Source organism: Podarcis muralis, chromosome 5 (genome assembly GCF_964188315.1).
Source record: "Podarcis muralis chromosome 5, rPodMur119.hap1.1, whole genome shotgun sequence".
NCBI classification, from domain to species: domain Eukaryota; kingdom Metazoa; phylum Chordata; class Lepidosauria; order Squamata; family Lacertidae; genus Podarcis; species Podarcis muralis.
In genome coordinates, this window is record NC_135659.1 from 102,121,264 (window position 1) to 102,136,201 (window position 14,938).

General features: G+C 54.6%; 1 protein-coding gene across 1 annotated transcript in view; it reads left to right on the forward strand.

The window, feature by feature from the left end:
* Window positions 1-7,774: 7,774 nt before the first annotated feature.
* Window positions 7,775-14,938, forward strand: part of LOC114589675 (putative cation-transporting ATPase 13A5) — a 35,767-nt gene continuing 28,603 nt past the window's right edge. The window contains exons 1-2 of the transcript XR_013392781.1: window positions 7,775-8,183; window positions 8,638-8,812. The gene's annotated coding sequence lies outside the window, so the exon portion shown is untranslated. The remainder of the gene's footprint in view (window positions 8,184-8,637; window positions 8,813-14,938) is intronic.

The following is a 14,938-nucleotide window of genomic DNA, read 5'->3' on the forward strand; positions in this document are numbered from 1 at the left end:
AGCCTTGACGACCTGCGCTGCTGCCACTGCCTCTTCTGGCTCTCAAAGCCTCGATGACCTGTGCTGCTGTCACTGCCCCTTCTGTTTGTCAAAGCCTCGATGAGTTATGCTGCTGCCACTGCCTCTTCTGGCTGTCAAACCCTTGATGACCAGCTCTGCTGCCGCAGTCGCTTCTGGCTGTCAAAGCCTCGATGACCTGTGCTGCTACCGCTGCCCCTTCTGGCTGTCAAAGCCTCAATGACCTGTGCTGCTTCCACTGCCTCTTCTGGCTGTCAAAGCATCGATGACCTGCGCTGCTGCCGCAGACCCTTCTCACTGTCAAAGCCTCGATGACCTGCTTTGCTACCACTGCCCCTTCTGGCTGTCAAAGCCTCAATGACCTGCGCTGCTGCCGCAGCCCCTTCTGGCTGTCAAAGCCTCGACGACCTGCTCTGCTGCTGCAGCCCCTTCTGGCTGTCAAAGACTCAAGAACCTGTGCTGCTTCCACTGCCTCTTCTGGCTGTCAAAGCCTCGATGACTTCCGCTGCTGCTGCAGCCCCTTCTCACTGTCAAAGCCTCGACGACCTGCTCTGCTGCCACTGCCCCTTCTGGCTGTCAAAGCCTCAACGACCTGTGCTGCTGCCACTGCCTCTTCTGGTTGTCAAAGCTTCAACGATCTGCGCTGCTGCCGCTGCCTCTCTAGCTCTCAAAGCCTCGATGACCTGTGCTCCTTCCACTGCCTCTTCTGGCTGTCAAAGCCTCGATGACCTCTGCTGCTGCTGCAGCCCCTTCTCACTGTCAAAGCCTCGAAGACCTGCTCTGCTACCACTGCCCCTTCTGGCTGTCAAAGCCTTTATGACCTCTGCTGCTGCAGCAGCCCCTTCTGGCTGTCAAAGTCTCAATGACCTGTGCTGCTGCCACTGCCTCTTCTGGCTGTCAAAGCCTCAATGACCTGTGCTGCTGCCACTGCCTCTTCTGGCTGTCAAAGCCTCAATGACCTGTGCTGCTGCCACTGCCTCTTCTGGCTGTCAAAGCCTCAACGATCTGCGCTGCTGCCGCTGCCTCTCTAGCTCTCAAAGCCTCAACGACCTGTGCTGCTGCCGCTGCCCCTTCTGGCTGACAAAGCCTCGATGACCTGCTCTGCTGCCACTGCCCCTTCTGGCTGTCAAAGCCTCAACGACCTGTGCTGCTGCCACTGCCTCTTCTGGCTGTCAAAGCCTCGACAACATGCGCTGCTGCTGCTGCCGCTGCCCCTTCTGGCGTTCAAAGGCCTCGATGACCTGTGCTGCTGTCACTGCCCCTTCTGTTTATCAAAGCCTCGATGAGCTATGCTGCTGCCACTGCCTCTTCTGGCTGCCAAAGCGTCAACAACCGGTGCTGCTACCACTGCCTCTTCTGGCTGTCAAAGCCTCAACAACCTGTGCTGCTGCTGCTGCCTCTTCTGGCTGTCAAAGCCTCGATGACCTGTGCTGCTGCCGCAGCCCCTTCTGGCTGTCAAAGCCTCAACGACCTGCGCTGCTACCCCTGCCTCTTCAGGCTGTCAAAGCCTCAACGACCTGTGCTGCTGCCAATGCCTCTTCTGGCTGTCAAAGCCTCGATGACCTGTGCTGCTTCCACTGCCTCTTCAGGCTGTCAAAGCCTCAACGACCTGCTTTGCTGCCGCAGCCCCTTCTGGCTGTCAAAGCCTCGACGACCTGCGCTGCTACCTCTGCCTCCTCTGCCTGTCAAAGCCTCAATAACATGTGCTGCTGCCGCTGCCCCTTCTGGATGTCAAAGCCTCGACGACCTGTGCTGCTGCCACTGCCTCTTCTGGCTGTCAAAGCCTCGATGACCTGTGCTGCTGCCACTGCCCCTTCTGTTTGTCAAAGCCTCGATGAGCTATGCTGCTGCCACTGCCTCTTCTGGCTGTCAAAGCCTAGATGACCAGCTCTGCTGCCGCAGTCGCTTCTGGCTGTCAAAGCCTCGATGACCTGTGCTGCTGCCGCTGCCTCCATTGCCTGTCAAAGCCTCAACAACCTGCGCTGCTGCCGCTGCCCCTTCTGGCTGTCAAAGCCTCGATGACCTGTGCTGCTGCCACTGCCTCTTCTGGCTGTCAAAGCCTCGATGACCTGTGCTGCTGTCACTGCCCCTTCTGTTTGTCAAAACCTCGATGAGCTATGCTGCTGCCACTGCCTCTTCTGGCTGTCAAAGCCTTAATGACCAGCTCTGCTGCCGCAGTCGCTTCTGGCTGTCAAAGCCTCGACGACCTGCCCTGCTGCCGCAGCCCCTTCTGGCTGTCAAAGCCTCGATGACCTGTGCTGCTGCCGCAGGCCCTTCTGGCTGTCAAAGCCTCAACGACCTGCGCTGCTGCTACTGCCTCTTCTGGCTGTCAAAGCCTCGATGACCTGTGCTGCTTCCACTGCCTCTTCTGGCTGTCAAAGCCTCGACGACCTGCTTTGCTGCCACTGCCCCTTCTGGCTGTCAAAGCCTTGACGACCTGCGCTGCTGCCACTGCCTCTTCTGGCTCTCAAAGCCTCGATGACCTGTGCTGCTGTCACTGCCCCTTCTGTTTGTCAAAGCCTCGATGAGTTATGCTGCTGCCACTGCCTCTTCTGGCTGTCAAACCCTTGATGACCAGCTCTGCTGCCGCAGTCGCTTCTGGCTGTCAAAGCCTCGATGACCTGTGCTGCTACCGCTGCCCCTTCTGGCTGTCAAAGCCTCAATGACCTGTGCTGCTTCCACTGCCTCTTCTGGCTGTCAAAGCATCGATGACCTGCGCTGCTGCCGCAGACCCTTCTCACTGTCAAAGCCTCGATGACCTGCTTTGCTACCACTGCCCCTTCTGGCTGTCAAAGCCTCAATGACCTGCGCTGCTGCCGCAGCCCCTTCTGGCTGTCAAAGCCTCGACGACCTGCTCTGCTGCTGCAGCCCCTTCTGGCTGTCAAAGACTCAAGAACCTGTGCTGCTTCCACTGCCTCTTCTGGCTGTCAAAGCCTCGATGACTTCCGCTGCTGCTGCAGCCCCTTCTCACTGTCAAAGCCTCGACGACCTGCTCTGCTGCCACTGCCCCTTCTGGCTGTCAAAGCCTCAACGACCTGTGCTGCTGCCACTGCCTCTTCTGGTTGTCAAAGCTTCAACGATCTGCGCTGCTGCCGCTGCCTCTCTAGCTCTCAAAGCCTCGATGACCTGTGCTCCTTCCACTGCCTCTTCTGGCTGTCAAAGCCTCGATGACCTCTGCTGCTGCTGCAGCCCCTTCTCACTGTCAAAGCCTCGAAGACCTGCTCTGCTACCACTGCCCCTTCTGGCTGTCAAAGCCTTTATGACCTCTGCTGCTGCAGCAGCCCCTTCTGGCTGTCAAAGTCTCAATGACCTGTGCTGCTGCCACTGCCTCTTCTGGCTGTCAAAGCCTCAATGACCTGTGCTGCTGCCACTGCCTCTTCTGGCTGTCAAAGCCTCAATGACCTGTGCTGCTGCCACTGCCTCTTCTGGCTGTCAAAGCCTCAACGATCTGCGCTGCTGCCGCTGCCTCTCTAGCTCTCAAAGCCTCAACGACCTGTGCTGCTGCCGCTGCCCCTTCTGGCTGACAAAGCCTCGATGACCTGCTCTGCTGCCACTGCCCCTTCTGGCTGTCAAAGCCTCAACGACCTGTGCTGCTGCCACTGCCTCTTCTGGCTGTCAAAGCCTCGACAACATGCGCTGCTGCTGCTGCCGCTGCCCCTTCTGGCGTTCAAAGGCCTCGATGACCTGTGCTGCTGTCACTGCCCCTTCTGTTTATCAAAGCCTCGATGAGCTATGCTGCTGCCACTGCCTCTTCTGGCTGCCAAAGCGTCAACAACCGGTGCTGCTACCACTGCCTCTTCTGGCTGTCAAAGACTCAACAACCTGTGCTGCTGCTGCTGCCTCTTCTGGCTGTCAAAGCCTCGATGACCTGTGCTGCTGCCGCAGCCCCTTCTGGCTGTCAAAGCCTCAACGACCTGCGCTGCTGCCCCTGCCTCTTCAGGCTGTCAAAGCCTCAACGACCTGTGCTGCTGCCACTGCCTCTTCTGGCTGTCAAAGCCTCGACGACCTGCGCTGCTACCTCTGCCTCCTCTGCCTGTCAAAGCCTCAACAACATGTGCTGCCGCCGCTGCCCCTTCTGGATGACAAAGCCTCGACGACCTGTGCTGCTGCCACTGCCTCTTCTGGCTGTCAAAGCCTCGATGACCTGTGCTGCTGTCACTGCCCCTTCTGTTTGTCAAAGCCTCGATGAGCTATGCTGCTGCCACTGCCTCTTCTGGCTGTCCAAGCCTTGATGAACAGCTCTGATGCCGCAGTCGCTTCTGGCTGTCAAAGCCTCGATGACCTGTGCTGCTGCCGCTGCCCCTTCTGGCTGTCAAAGCCTCAACAACCTACTCTGCTGCCGCAGCCCCTTCTGGCTGTCAAAGCCTCGATGACCTGTGCTGCTGCCGCAGCCCCTTCAGGCTGTCAAAGCCTCAATGACCTGTGCTGCTGCCACTGCCTCTTCTGGCTGTCAAAGCCTCGATGACCTGTGCTGCTTCCACTGCCTCCTCTGCCTGTCAAAGCCTTAACAACATGTGCTGCTGCCGCTGCCCCTTCTGGATGTCAAAGCCTCGACGACCTGTGCTGCTGCCACTGCCTCTTCTGGCTGTCAAAGCCTCGATGACCTGTGCTGCTGCTGCCGCTGCCTCTGCTGGCTGTCAAAGCCTCAACGACCTGCGCTGCTCCCTCTGCCTCCTCTGCCTGTCAAAGCCTCAACAACATGCGCTGCTGCTGCTGCCGCTGCCCCTTCTGGATGTCAAAGCCTCGACGATCTGTGCTGCTGCCACTGCCTCTTCTGGCTGTCAAAGCCTCGATGACCTGTGCTGCTGTCACTGCCCCTTCTGTTTATCAAAGCCTCGATGAGCTATGCTGCTGCCACTGCCTCTTCTGGCTGCCAAAGCGTCAACAACCGGTGCTGCTACCACTGCCTCTTCTGGCTGTCAAAGCCTCAACAACCTGTGCTGCTGCTGCTGCCTCTTCTGGCTGTCAAAGCCTCGATGACCTGTGCTGCTGCCGCAGCCCCTTCTGGCTGTCAAAGCCTCAACGACCTGCGCTGCTGCCCCTGCCTCTTCAGGCTGTCAAAGCCTCAACGACCTGTGCTGCTGCCAATGCCTCTTCTGGCTGTCAAAGCCTCGATGACCTGTGCTGCTTCCACTGCCTCTTCAGGCTGTCAAAGCCTCAACGACCTGCTTTGCTGCCGCAGCCCCTTCTGGCTGTCAAAGCCTCGACGACCTGCGCTGCTACCTCTGCCTCCTCTGCCTGTCAAAGCCTCAATAACATGTGCTGCTGCCGCTGCCCCTTCTGGATGTCAAAGCCTCGACGACCTGTGCTGCTGCCACTGCCTCTTCTGGCTGTCAAAGCCTCGATGACCTGTGCTGCTGCCACTGCCCCTTCTGTTTGTCAAAGCCTCGATGAGCTATGCTGCTGCCACTGCCTCTTCTGGCTGTCAAAGCCTTGATGACCAGCTCTGCTGCCGCAGTCGCTTCTGGCTGTCAAAGCCTCGATGACCTGTGCTGCTGCCGCTGCCTCCTCTGCCTGTCAAATCCTCAACAACCTGCGCTGCTGCCGCTGCCCCTTCTGGCTGTCAAAGCCTCGATGACCTGTGCTGCTGCCACTGCCTCTTCTGGCTGTCAAAGCCTCGATGACCTGTGCTGCTGCCACTGCCTCTTCTGGCTGTCAAAGCCTCGATGACCTGTGCTGCTGCCGCTGCCTCTTCTGGCTGTCAAAGCCTCGATGACCTGTGCTGCTGCCACTGCCTCTTCTGGCTGTCAAAGCCTCGATGACCTGTGCTGCTGCCGCTGCCTCTTCTGGCTGTCAAAGCCTCAACGACCTGCGCTGCTACCTCTGCCTCCTCTGCCTGTCAAAGCCTCAACAACATGTGCTGCTGCTGCTGCCGCTGCCCCTTCTGGATGTCAAAGCCTCGACGACCTGTGCTGCTGTAACTGCCTCTTCTGGCTGTCAAAGCTTCGATGAGCTATGCTGCTGCCACTGCCTCTTCTGGCTGTCAAAGCCTCAACAACCTGTGCTGCTGCTGCTGCCTCTTCTGGCTGTCAAAGCGTCAACGACCTGTGCTGCTGCCGCTGACTCTTCTGGCTGTCAAAGCCTCGATGACCTGTGCTGCTTCCACTGCCTCTTCTGGCTGTCAAAGCCTCAACGACCTGCGCTGCTGCCCCTGCCTCTTCAGGCTGTCAAAGCCTCAACGACCTGTGCTGCTGCCACTGCCTCTTCTGGCTGTCAAAGCCTCGATGACCTGTGCTGCTTCCACTGCCTCTTCTGGCTGTCAAAGCCTCGACGACCTGCTTTGCTGCCGCAGCCCCTTCTGGCTGTCAAAGCCTCGACGACCTGCGCTGCTGCCACTGCCTCTTCTGGCTGTCAAATCCTCGATGACCTGTGCTGCTGTCACTGCCCCTTCTGTTTGTCAAAGCCTCGATGAGCTATGCTGCTGCCACTGCCTCTTCTGGCTCTCAAAGCCTCGATGACCTGTGCTGCTGTCACTGCCCCTTCTGTTTGTCAAAGCCTCGATGAGCTATGCTGCTGCCACTGCCTCTTCTGGCTGTCAAAGCCTTGATGACCAGCTCTGCTGCCGTAGTCGCTTCTGGCTGTCAAAGCCTCGATGACCTGTGCTGCTGCCGCTGCCTCCTCTGCCTGTCAAAGCCTCAACAACCTGCGCTGCTGCCGCTGCCCCTTCTGGCTGTCAAAGCCTCAACAACCTGCTCTGCTGCCGCAGCCCCTTCTGGCTGTCAAAGCCTCGACGACCTGCTTTGCTGCCGCAGCCCCTTCTGGCTGTCAAAGCCTCAACGACCTGCGCTGCTACCTCTGCCTCCTCTGCCTGTCAAAGCCTCAACAACATGCGCTGCTGCCGCTGCCCCTTCTTGATGTCAAAGCCTCGATGACCTGGGATGGCCAGGGATTCATTCAGCCCAGCCTTTCGCATGATGAATTTTGCATATAAGTTAAATAAGCCGGGAGACAATATACAGCCTTGTCGTACTCCTTTCCCAATTTTGAACCAATCGGTTGTTCCATATCCAGTTCTAACTGTAGCTTCTTGTCCCACATAGAGATTTCTCAGGAGACAGATGAGGTGATCAGGCACTCCCATTTCTTTAAGAACTTGCCATAGTTTGCTGTGGTCGACACAGTCAAAGGCTTTTGCATAGTCAATGAAGCAGAAGTAGATGTCTTTCTGGAACTCTCTAGCTTTCTCCATAATCCAGCGCATGTTTGCAATTTGGTCTCTGGTTCCTCTGCCTCTTCTAAATCCAGCTTGCAGTTCTGGGAGTTCTCGGTTCACATACTGCTTGAGTCTTCCTTGTAGAATTTTAAGCATAACCTTGCTAGCGTGTGAAATGAGTGCAGTTGTGCGGTAGTTGGAGCATTCTTTGGCACTGCCCTTCTTTGGATCACGTTTGGTCCAAACTCTCCACTATGACCTGTCCATCTTGGGTGCCCTGCTTGGCATAGTTCATAGCTTCTCTGAGTTATTCAAGCCCCTTCGCCACGGCAAGGCAGTGATCCATGAAGGGGAATTCTAACAGTAAATTCAGCCAAAGGCCAAATGGTGGGTGACTGACAGCATGTGCCCCTAAACTGTAGTTCTAACTTGGAGGTAGACAGTGGCTTCAGTTGAAGAGAGTCCTTTCTTTCCTTATTTTTATTACTGTAATTAATTAATATACTAATACTATTAATTACATTCCCTCCAAGGAGCTCAAGGTGGTTTCTATCTTCTCCTCCTCACCCACAGCGAGCTGCACTTCTGAGTGAGGGATTTGGAACCCTGGTCTCTCCCCAGGTCACAGCCAGATCCTTGATCCACAGTGGTTCTCGTCTTTATAAAAAGCCTCCACCTAAAGGAGAAACGGGTTTGTTGCCTGGGATCCTGTAAGGCAGGGAAGTGATTTTGCCGCAATGGAGCGTGGACCCGTGTGTGAATCCAGTCCCAGCAAGACATCTTTGGGTGCCGTTGCAAAGCCCCGTAGACTCTCCCACTCGGTCTGAGTTAATTCCGTAACAATCCGAAGTAACAATCTGGGTAACAATCTGTCCACAAGCGGCAGGACTGAGAGCCCTCCGTGAACTCATTCTCTCTCTCTCTCTCTCTCTCTGCCCCACTTTTAGCAAATACAGATCTTTGGGAATATCCAGTACCTCCTTCAAGATCACCCTAGTCGTGTGCCTAACAAGTAAGCAGATCACTGTGTTATGGGGTTTGGGTTTGGGGCAGCTGCTACAAGGAAGGTGCACAGTCAGATGTGAAACACGCCAATTCCCTCTTGAGCTGAAGGGAGCCTGAATTTGACTTACCCCAACCTGAATGAGCAAGGGACACGGGTGGCGCTGTGGGTTAAACCACTGAGCCTCTTGGGCTTGCCGATCACAAGGTTGGCGGTTCAAATTCCTGCGACGGGGTGAGCTCCTGTTGCTCGAAAGCATGTCAAAGTGCAAGTAGATAAATAGGTCCCACTCCGGTGGGAAGGTAAACGGCGTTTCCGTGCGCTGCTCTGGTTCGACCAGAAGCGGCTTAGTCATGCTGGCCACATGACCCGGAAGCTGTACGCCGGCTCCCTCGGCCAATAAAGGGAAGGGCAACCTTTCTAAACTCTTCGCTTTCCCCATGCCATCTCTTCCTCCCCACAGTGAGCCTGACCCACGCCTACCCCAAGCTGGCCCCCAACCGACCCCTCAGGCGGCTCCTCTCCCCACCGCTCCTGCTCTCCATCATCCTCAACGTCCTCTTCACCCTCACCGTCCAGGTCTTCGCCTTCCTGTATGTGAAGCAGCAGCCCTGGTACTCTGTCCTGCGCAGCCACAGGTGAGGCCCCCATCCAAAGAGCGCACCTCCCAGGGAGAGGCTTAGAGGTGGGCTGGGGTGGGTGGCCAGGGGGTGCCATTTCCCTCTTGCTGGTGTCTAAGAATAGAGGCTCCCCTTATTCCCAGAGGCAGCAGTGGGAGGGTGGGGGCAAATTTGAAGCTCACCCAGGCTTCCTCTGCTCATGGAGAATACCCCCAATTTGCTCAAGGGGAAGTCATACGAGATCCTCTCTCGGTGGAGCCTTCCTTCTGATCTGTTTGTGGGGAGCTTAGATGCCTCATCCTTTTGAGCTGCAAAGTATCTCCTTAAAAGAAAGAATTGGGAGGTGGTGCTGGGTGCTGAAGGGGCAACAGGGTTTAGTGAGCAGGAAGAACCTGTGACAGGGGACAGTTCAGACTCTGAGGCTGGAGCAGAGGAGTGGGTTCAAGAGTCTGCTGCAGAATCCAGAGAGGCTGTGATATGTGATCCATGAGAGGCAGTCAAGTACAATGTTCATTCTAGTGCTAGAGAAGACATGCAGGGGAATGTTTGGTCCAGCCAGTTGAAAATTCCTGTTCCTCCTGGCTGGAGCATCCTTGCTTTGCATGTGACTAAAGGTGGGCTTCACCAAACCTGTCCAGGTAACAAAAGGACAAATCACCTCTGTCCTTTCGATTCCCATCTTTGTTTGACCAGCTTCTAGCTAGGACTGCTCTGCTAGCTCTCAGCTAGCAGAAGCACTGGGATTATTCCCCCATATGGGGTAGATCCACATGTACATATTTGTAAATAAGTCTGCCTTCAGGAATCCAACTGTGAACTGATGTGAGTAAACGTCTTTCATCATCTTTGAATAAGACTGTGGCATCTTTATACTTTTAAGAGGGATTCAAGGGAAGTTACCAGGAACGTACAATTCAATCTGAGACAGACTGAATTGTATGTTGGAGGGGGAGATTTCCAGCTGGTGGCAGAGGACAGAGTGACTCCAGGAGACATAGGTGTAAAAACCCAAACTAAAACGAAGACTTTATTACAAAATAATAAACACAAACTCTGGTGGGTGTTATTCCTGCAGGCAGGCTACAAAACTCAGCTTTTTTCCTTTATAGCAACAGCCAGCTGCAGCCAATTAATCCCAGAAACTTCTTAAAGGTATACACACATGTTTCTGTGCCGAATGTCCCCTAACACCCCCTCTCATTCAAACAGAAACAGAAACAGTACTTTAAACATAAACAGACATATTTACACATCACACACAACAATTCCTAATTTTGTCACCAGTTGTGCATGTTTTTCAAAAGTTAGTGCTTTTGTAAATACATCAGCCACATTTTGCATACTCTCACAATACTTCAGCGTTATCAGGTTTCGCTTCACATTCTCAGCCACATTTTGAAATTTAATTTCTAAATGTTTGGATTTGTTTCTAAACTGCTCAGACCCAGCCAAAGTTATTACAGCTTGATTGTCTTCCCATATTTGTTTTTTATATATATATATATAAATTTTTATTGGATTTTCACATACCAAGTCAATTTTGTTAACATAAAGAAAGAAAAAAGAAATAAACAGAAAGAAAAAATAAAAAAAATCAACTTTTCAAATAATTTTTGCAAAACCAACTGGACTTCCCGACATCTTCCGAGTCCAGCGTTCTTTACAATAAAAACATCAGCAATTTGTTACCTTGTTTCATACCTTACTGTATCTTTCAAATATTATGTTTCTAGATTCAAAATACTATTTCTCCATTACTTATACCTTAAAATAAACATAATAAAGTTGTTTCAAATCTCCACCTTGTCTTTCTTATAACTTAATTTCCAATTCACTAAATCAGTTTGCTGAAGCTATAATTTCCAAATCATGCACATTCTTAACATTCATACAATTTATAATGTTTTTGCAAATAGTCCTTAAATTTTTTCCAGTCCTCTTCCATTGTTTCCTCTCCCAAATCTCGGATTCTGCCAGTCATTTCAGCCAGTTCCATGTAGTCAATCAGTTGCGTCTGCCACTCCTCCAGCGCCAGCGTGGGCAAATCTTGTGTCTTCCAATACTTTGCGATAAGAATTCTTGCTGCTGTAGTTGCATACATAAACAAAGTTCTATCCTTCTTTAACACTTTCTGGTCGACAATGCCCAGAAGGAAGGCCTCTGGTTTCATAGGGAGGGTATACCTAAATACTGTTGATTGTCTTCCCATATTTGAACTGGATAATCACATAGTATATCTAAATCCTTGAGGATCTGAACATAATTTTTTATTTCATTACACAACTCTGATAAAGCACAGTATTCAGCCTCTGTTGAAGATGTGGCCACGATACCTTGCCTTTTGGACTTCCAACCTATCAAGGAATCCCCAAACTGAAAAACCATTCCAGAAATTGATTTTCTATCAGGCAGGTTGGCCCAATCGCTGTCAACGTAACACTGCAATTTTGTAGACCCTGAAGATGGTAGTCTTAAACAATAATCAAGTGTTTGCTTTAAATACCGGTGTCAGAGCTGGCTCCTGGTCCCAGCTCACAGAGGACCAACGCTAGCCGGTAGTAGTATACAAAAGTCTTTATTGAAGTACAGTTTCCATTTTCAAACCGGAGCGCCCCAGCTCTACGTCTTAGAGGCTAGACCGGCGAAGCTCCATCTGAGTCTCCACCCCCTGTACACCAACTCAAGACTCTAACCTTACTCCACCTCTTCCGTTTCTCCTTTCTCCTCTGGGTCCTTCTGCCCCCCGGGGTCTCCTCCTTTCTGGACTCCTCTGACGCTGACCCCCCTGACTCCTCCCCCTCTTTTTGGCGGGCTTTGGGACCTGGCTCTCTATCCGGGCTGCCAACTGCGCCGCCTTCCTGTACATTTGAACTTGGCGCTCGCGCCCAGCCTTCAACCTTCCTCTTGACCGTTTCCTCGCTCCCCGATGGAGGCGTGGCCAATCCTGACTCATGTCCTCCCGCTGGCGGTGAGCCGCCTGCTCCCGATCCCTGGGACTCCTCCCCCCTACTGCGCTCTGGTGGGGAAGCTGTTCCTGATTTCCAACTGCTGCTCTCTGAGTCCCCTCTGGCCCCTTCTTCCTGGGGTGTCCCCCTCGGCACCCCCCTTGCCCTGACCACGGGAGCCTCTTTCTGTGAATCTTCCGATTCGCTGGAAAGACTCAGAGACCTCGGGCCACTGTCATCGCTAACATTTCCTTCGGATTCCTCCCCCTCGCTCTCTGTTTCCTCCCTTTCCTGTGCCTCTGCTCCTGAGCCCCTGACATCCATCCCCCCCTCGAAGCCCCCCCTTTCCCCCTCCCCTCCTTCCGGTGTGGGTACAGGGTGCTCCGTCGTTGTGGGGGTGAGTGCCGGATACAGTTCGTCCCCCGTGGCGTGCATCCAGCCGGATAAGTCCGGCTCGTCCTCTGTGCTCTCGCCGACGTCGATCTCCTCCGCTTCCATCTCTTTGCCTCCATGCTCGAACCCCAGGTCCTCCCCCAACACGTCCATGTCCGTCTCTCCCCCGGTCTCCTCTGGGGACGTTGCCTGCCAAGGACCCCCCAGCCACTTCTTGCGCCACTGCTCCTCTGGTCGATCGTCCCACCAATAAGAGCGGTCTGAGGCAAACCCCGAGGGTGATCCCTCCGGGGAACGTGTGTCTAGTGCCTGTTCCTCGTCCGAGGTGAACCCCTGGAATGTGCTGGCTGAAAGTGTGGGTGTGAAAAGCCAGTCGTCGAAATACTCGGCTGGCATGGGCCTGTGTGGGAAAAGGGCATGAAACTCGTCCTTGAGCAGCGGCTCGTCCAAAGCATAGTCCGGCACCCAACTGTTGGCGCTGGCCGGGGTACCTTCTCTGGCTAGCAGATATTCTACTCCTTCTTCCCCCCATCTCGAGTCTAAAATCTCTGTGACCTCGTTGATGGGTTCCCCCCTTGGTGACCCCCCCTTGTGGGCGTTTCCCTGAGCGGGTCTGGTGCTGTGCCTGGCTCCTGAAATCTGTGAGGTGCTTTGTAGGGCGTGAGCACTGATCTATGGAAAACTGGGTGCATTCTGGATCCCTCCGGAAGTGTCAACCGGAAAGCCACTGGATTAACCTGTGCCTCGACTTGGTAAGGCCCTAGCTGCTTATGTCCGAGCTTCTTCTTCGCTAACGATCTGGCCGGCACTGCCTGGGCTGCTAACCAAACCCAGTCTCCCACCCCTATGTTTTCCCCAACCCTTCTGTGTCTGTCAGCCTGCAGTTTGTATGCGTGCTTTGCTAGTTCTAACTGCCTCCGAAGCTGTTCGTGGACCTCCTGCAGCTCTGATGCTAAGGCTTCCGCTGCCTGTGGCTCCCCCTCCCCCACTCTCTTCCCGGGAAGGTTCTGGGATGCCTCCCGTTGTTGGTGAAGAACGGTGTCACCCCCGTGGACACGTGCTTCGTGTTGTTGTAGGCGAACTCGGCGAGCGGCAGGTAGTCCACCCATGTTGCAGGCTGCTGATTTGCGTAGCATCTCAGGTACTGCTGCATGACGCCGTTGACCCGCTCCGCTTGTCCGTTGGTTTGCGGGTGTCTCGCCGACGCTAGGTTGATCTTGACGTTCAGGATGCCCATCAGCTTCTGCCAGAAGTTCGAGATGAACTGTCGCCCCCGGTCGGACAGAATAGACCGTGGTAGACCATGAACCCTGAACACGTGGTCTATGAACAGTTTGGCGGTCTGTTCCGCCGTGGCCACCTTCGCACACGGAATGAAGTGGGCCATTTTGGTGAACATATCGACCACCACTAGCACTGCTGTCTTGCCCCTCGAGCTGGGCAGATCCGTGACAAAGTCCAGGGCCACCCTCTCCCACGGTTCGATCGGTGTCTGCAGCGGTTCCAGCAGTCCCGCCGGCGGTTTGTGCACTGACTTGGCCCTTTGGCAGGTGTCGCACCTCGAGACGTAATCCGCGACTTCCCCCCGCATCTTGGGCCACCAAAAATCTCTGGCTACTAACTCTACAGTCTTCTCCTTGCCAAAGTGCCCGGCGGTGGGTGCGTCGTGCAACTGCTGCAGTACCTTCGCGCGGAGGTGGTCTCCCGGTACGTAGAGGGCCCCTTTGCGGATGAGCAATCCGTCGCGTATCTGGAACTCGTCGTCCTTCGCCGTGCCCCTGTGCACCTCCTTCATCTTGTCTTGTGCGAAGGGGTCTTCCTGCAGCGCGCGACGTACAGCATCCAGGTCCACGGTTGCCGAAGCGCACGCCCACGCTTCCGGTGCGAAAATGTGCTTGGCCGCCGCTGGTGCCGCCTCCTCGAGGTATTGCGGCTTCCTGGACAGTGCATCCGCCATGACGTTGTTGTCGCCTGGGATGTACTCTATCCTGAAGTCGAAGTCTGCAAAGAACTCCGCCCAGCGTATGTGCCTCTGGTTCAGGAACCTCGCCGTGCGCCAGTACTCCAGGTTCTTATGGTCTGTGCGGACCTGCACTGTGTGTTTGGCTCCGATAAGGAAGTGCCGCCACGCCTTGAATGCTGCATGAATGGCTAGCAACTCCCTGTCCCAGATGGTGTAGTTCTGCTCTGACTTGCTGAGCTTCCTGGAGTAGAAGGCGCACGGTCTCCAGTCCCCCTGCGGGTCTTGCTGCAACAGTACTGCTCCCACGGCCATGTCTGAGGCGTCTGTTTCAACCCTCATCGGTCTGCTGGGATTCACGTGCAGTAGCTGCTCTTCTGACGAGAAGAGACGCTTGAGTTTCTGAAAGGACTGCTCCGCTTGCTCCGTCCAGATGAACTTCTTCTTGGAGCTGAGCGTGTCGGTAATGGCCGCCGTCTGCATCGCGAACCCCTTGATGAACTTGCGGTAAATGTTAGCAAAGCCAACAAACCTCTGGACCTCCTTCCGATTGCGCGGGCTCTTCCAGTCCAACACTGAGCGAACCTTGGCGCTGTCCATGGCGAGCCCCTTGTCCGACAATTTGTAGCCCAGGAAATCCACCTCCGTCATGTCGAACTGGCACTTCTCCAGCTTGGCGTACAGTCTGTGCTCCTGCAGTCTCTGCAGAACTTCCTTGACGTCTCTCTCGTGAGCCTCCTGCGATTCTGAGAATATCAGGATGTCGTCCAGGAAGCAGACGCACTTCTTGTAGAGGAGTCCCGCTAACACGTGATGCATGAAGGCTTGAAAACAGTGGGAGCCATT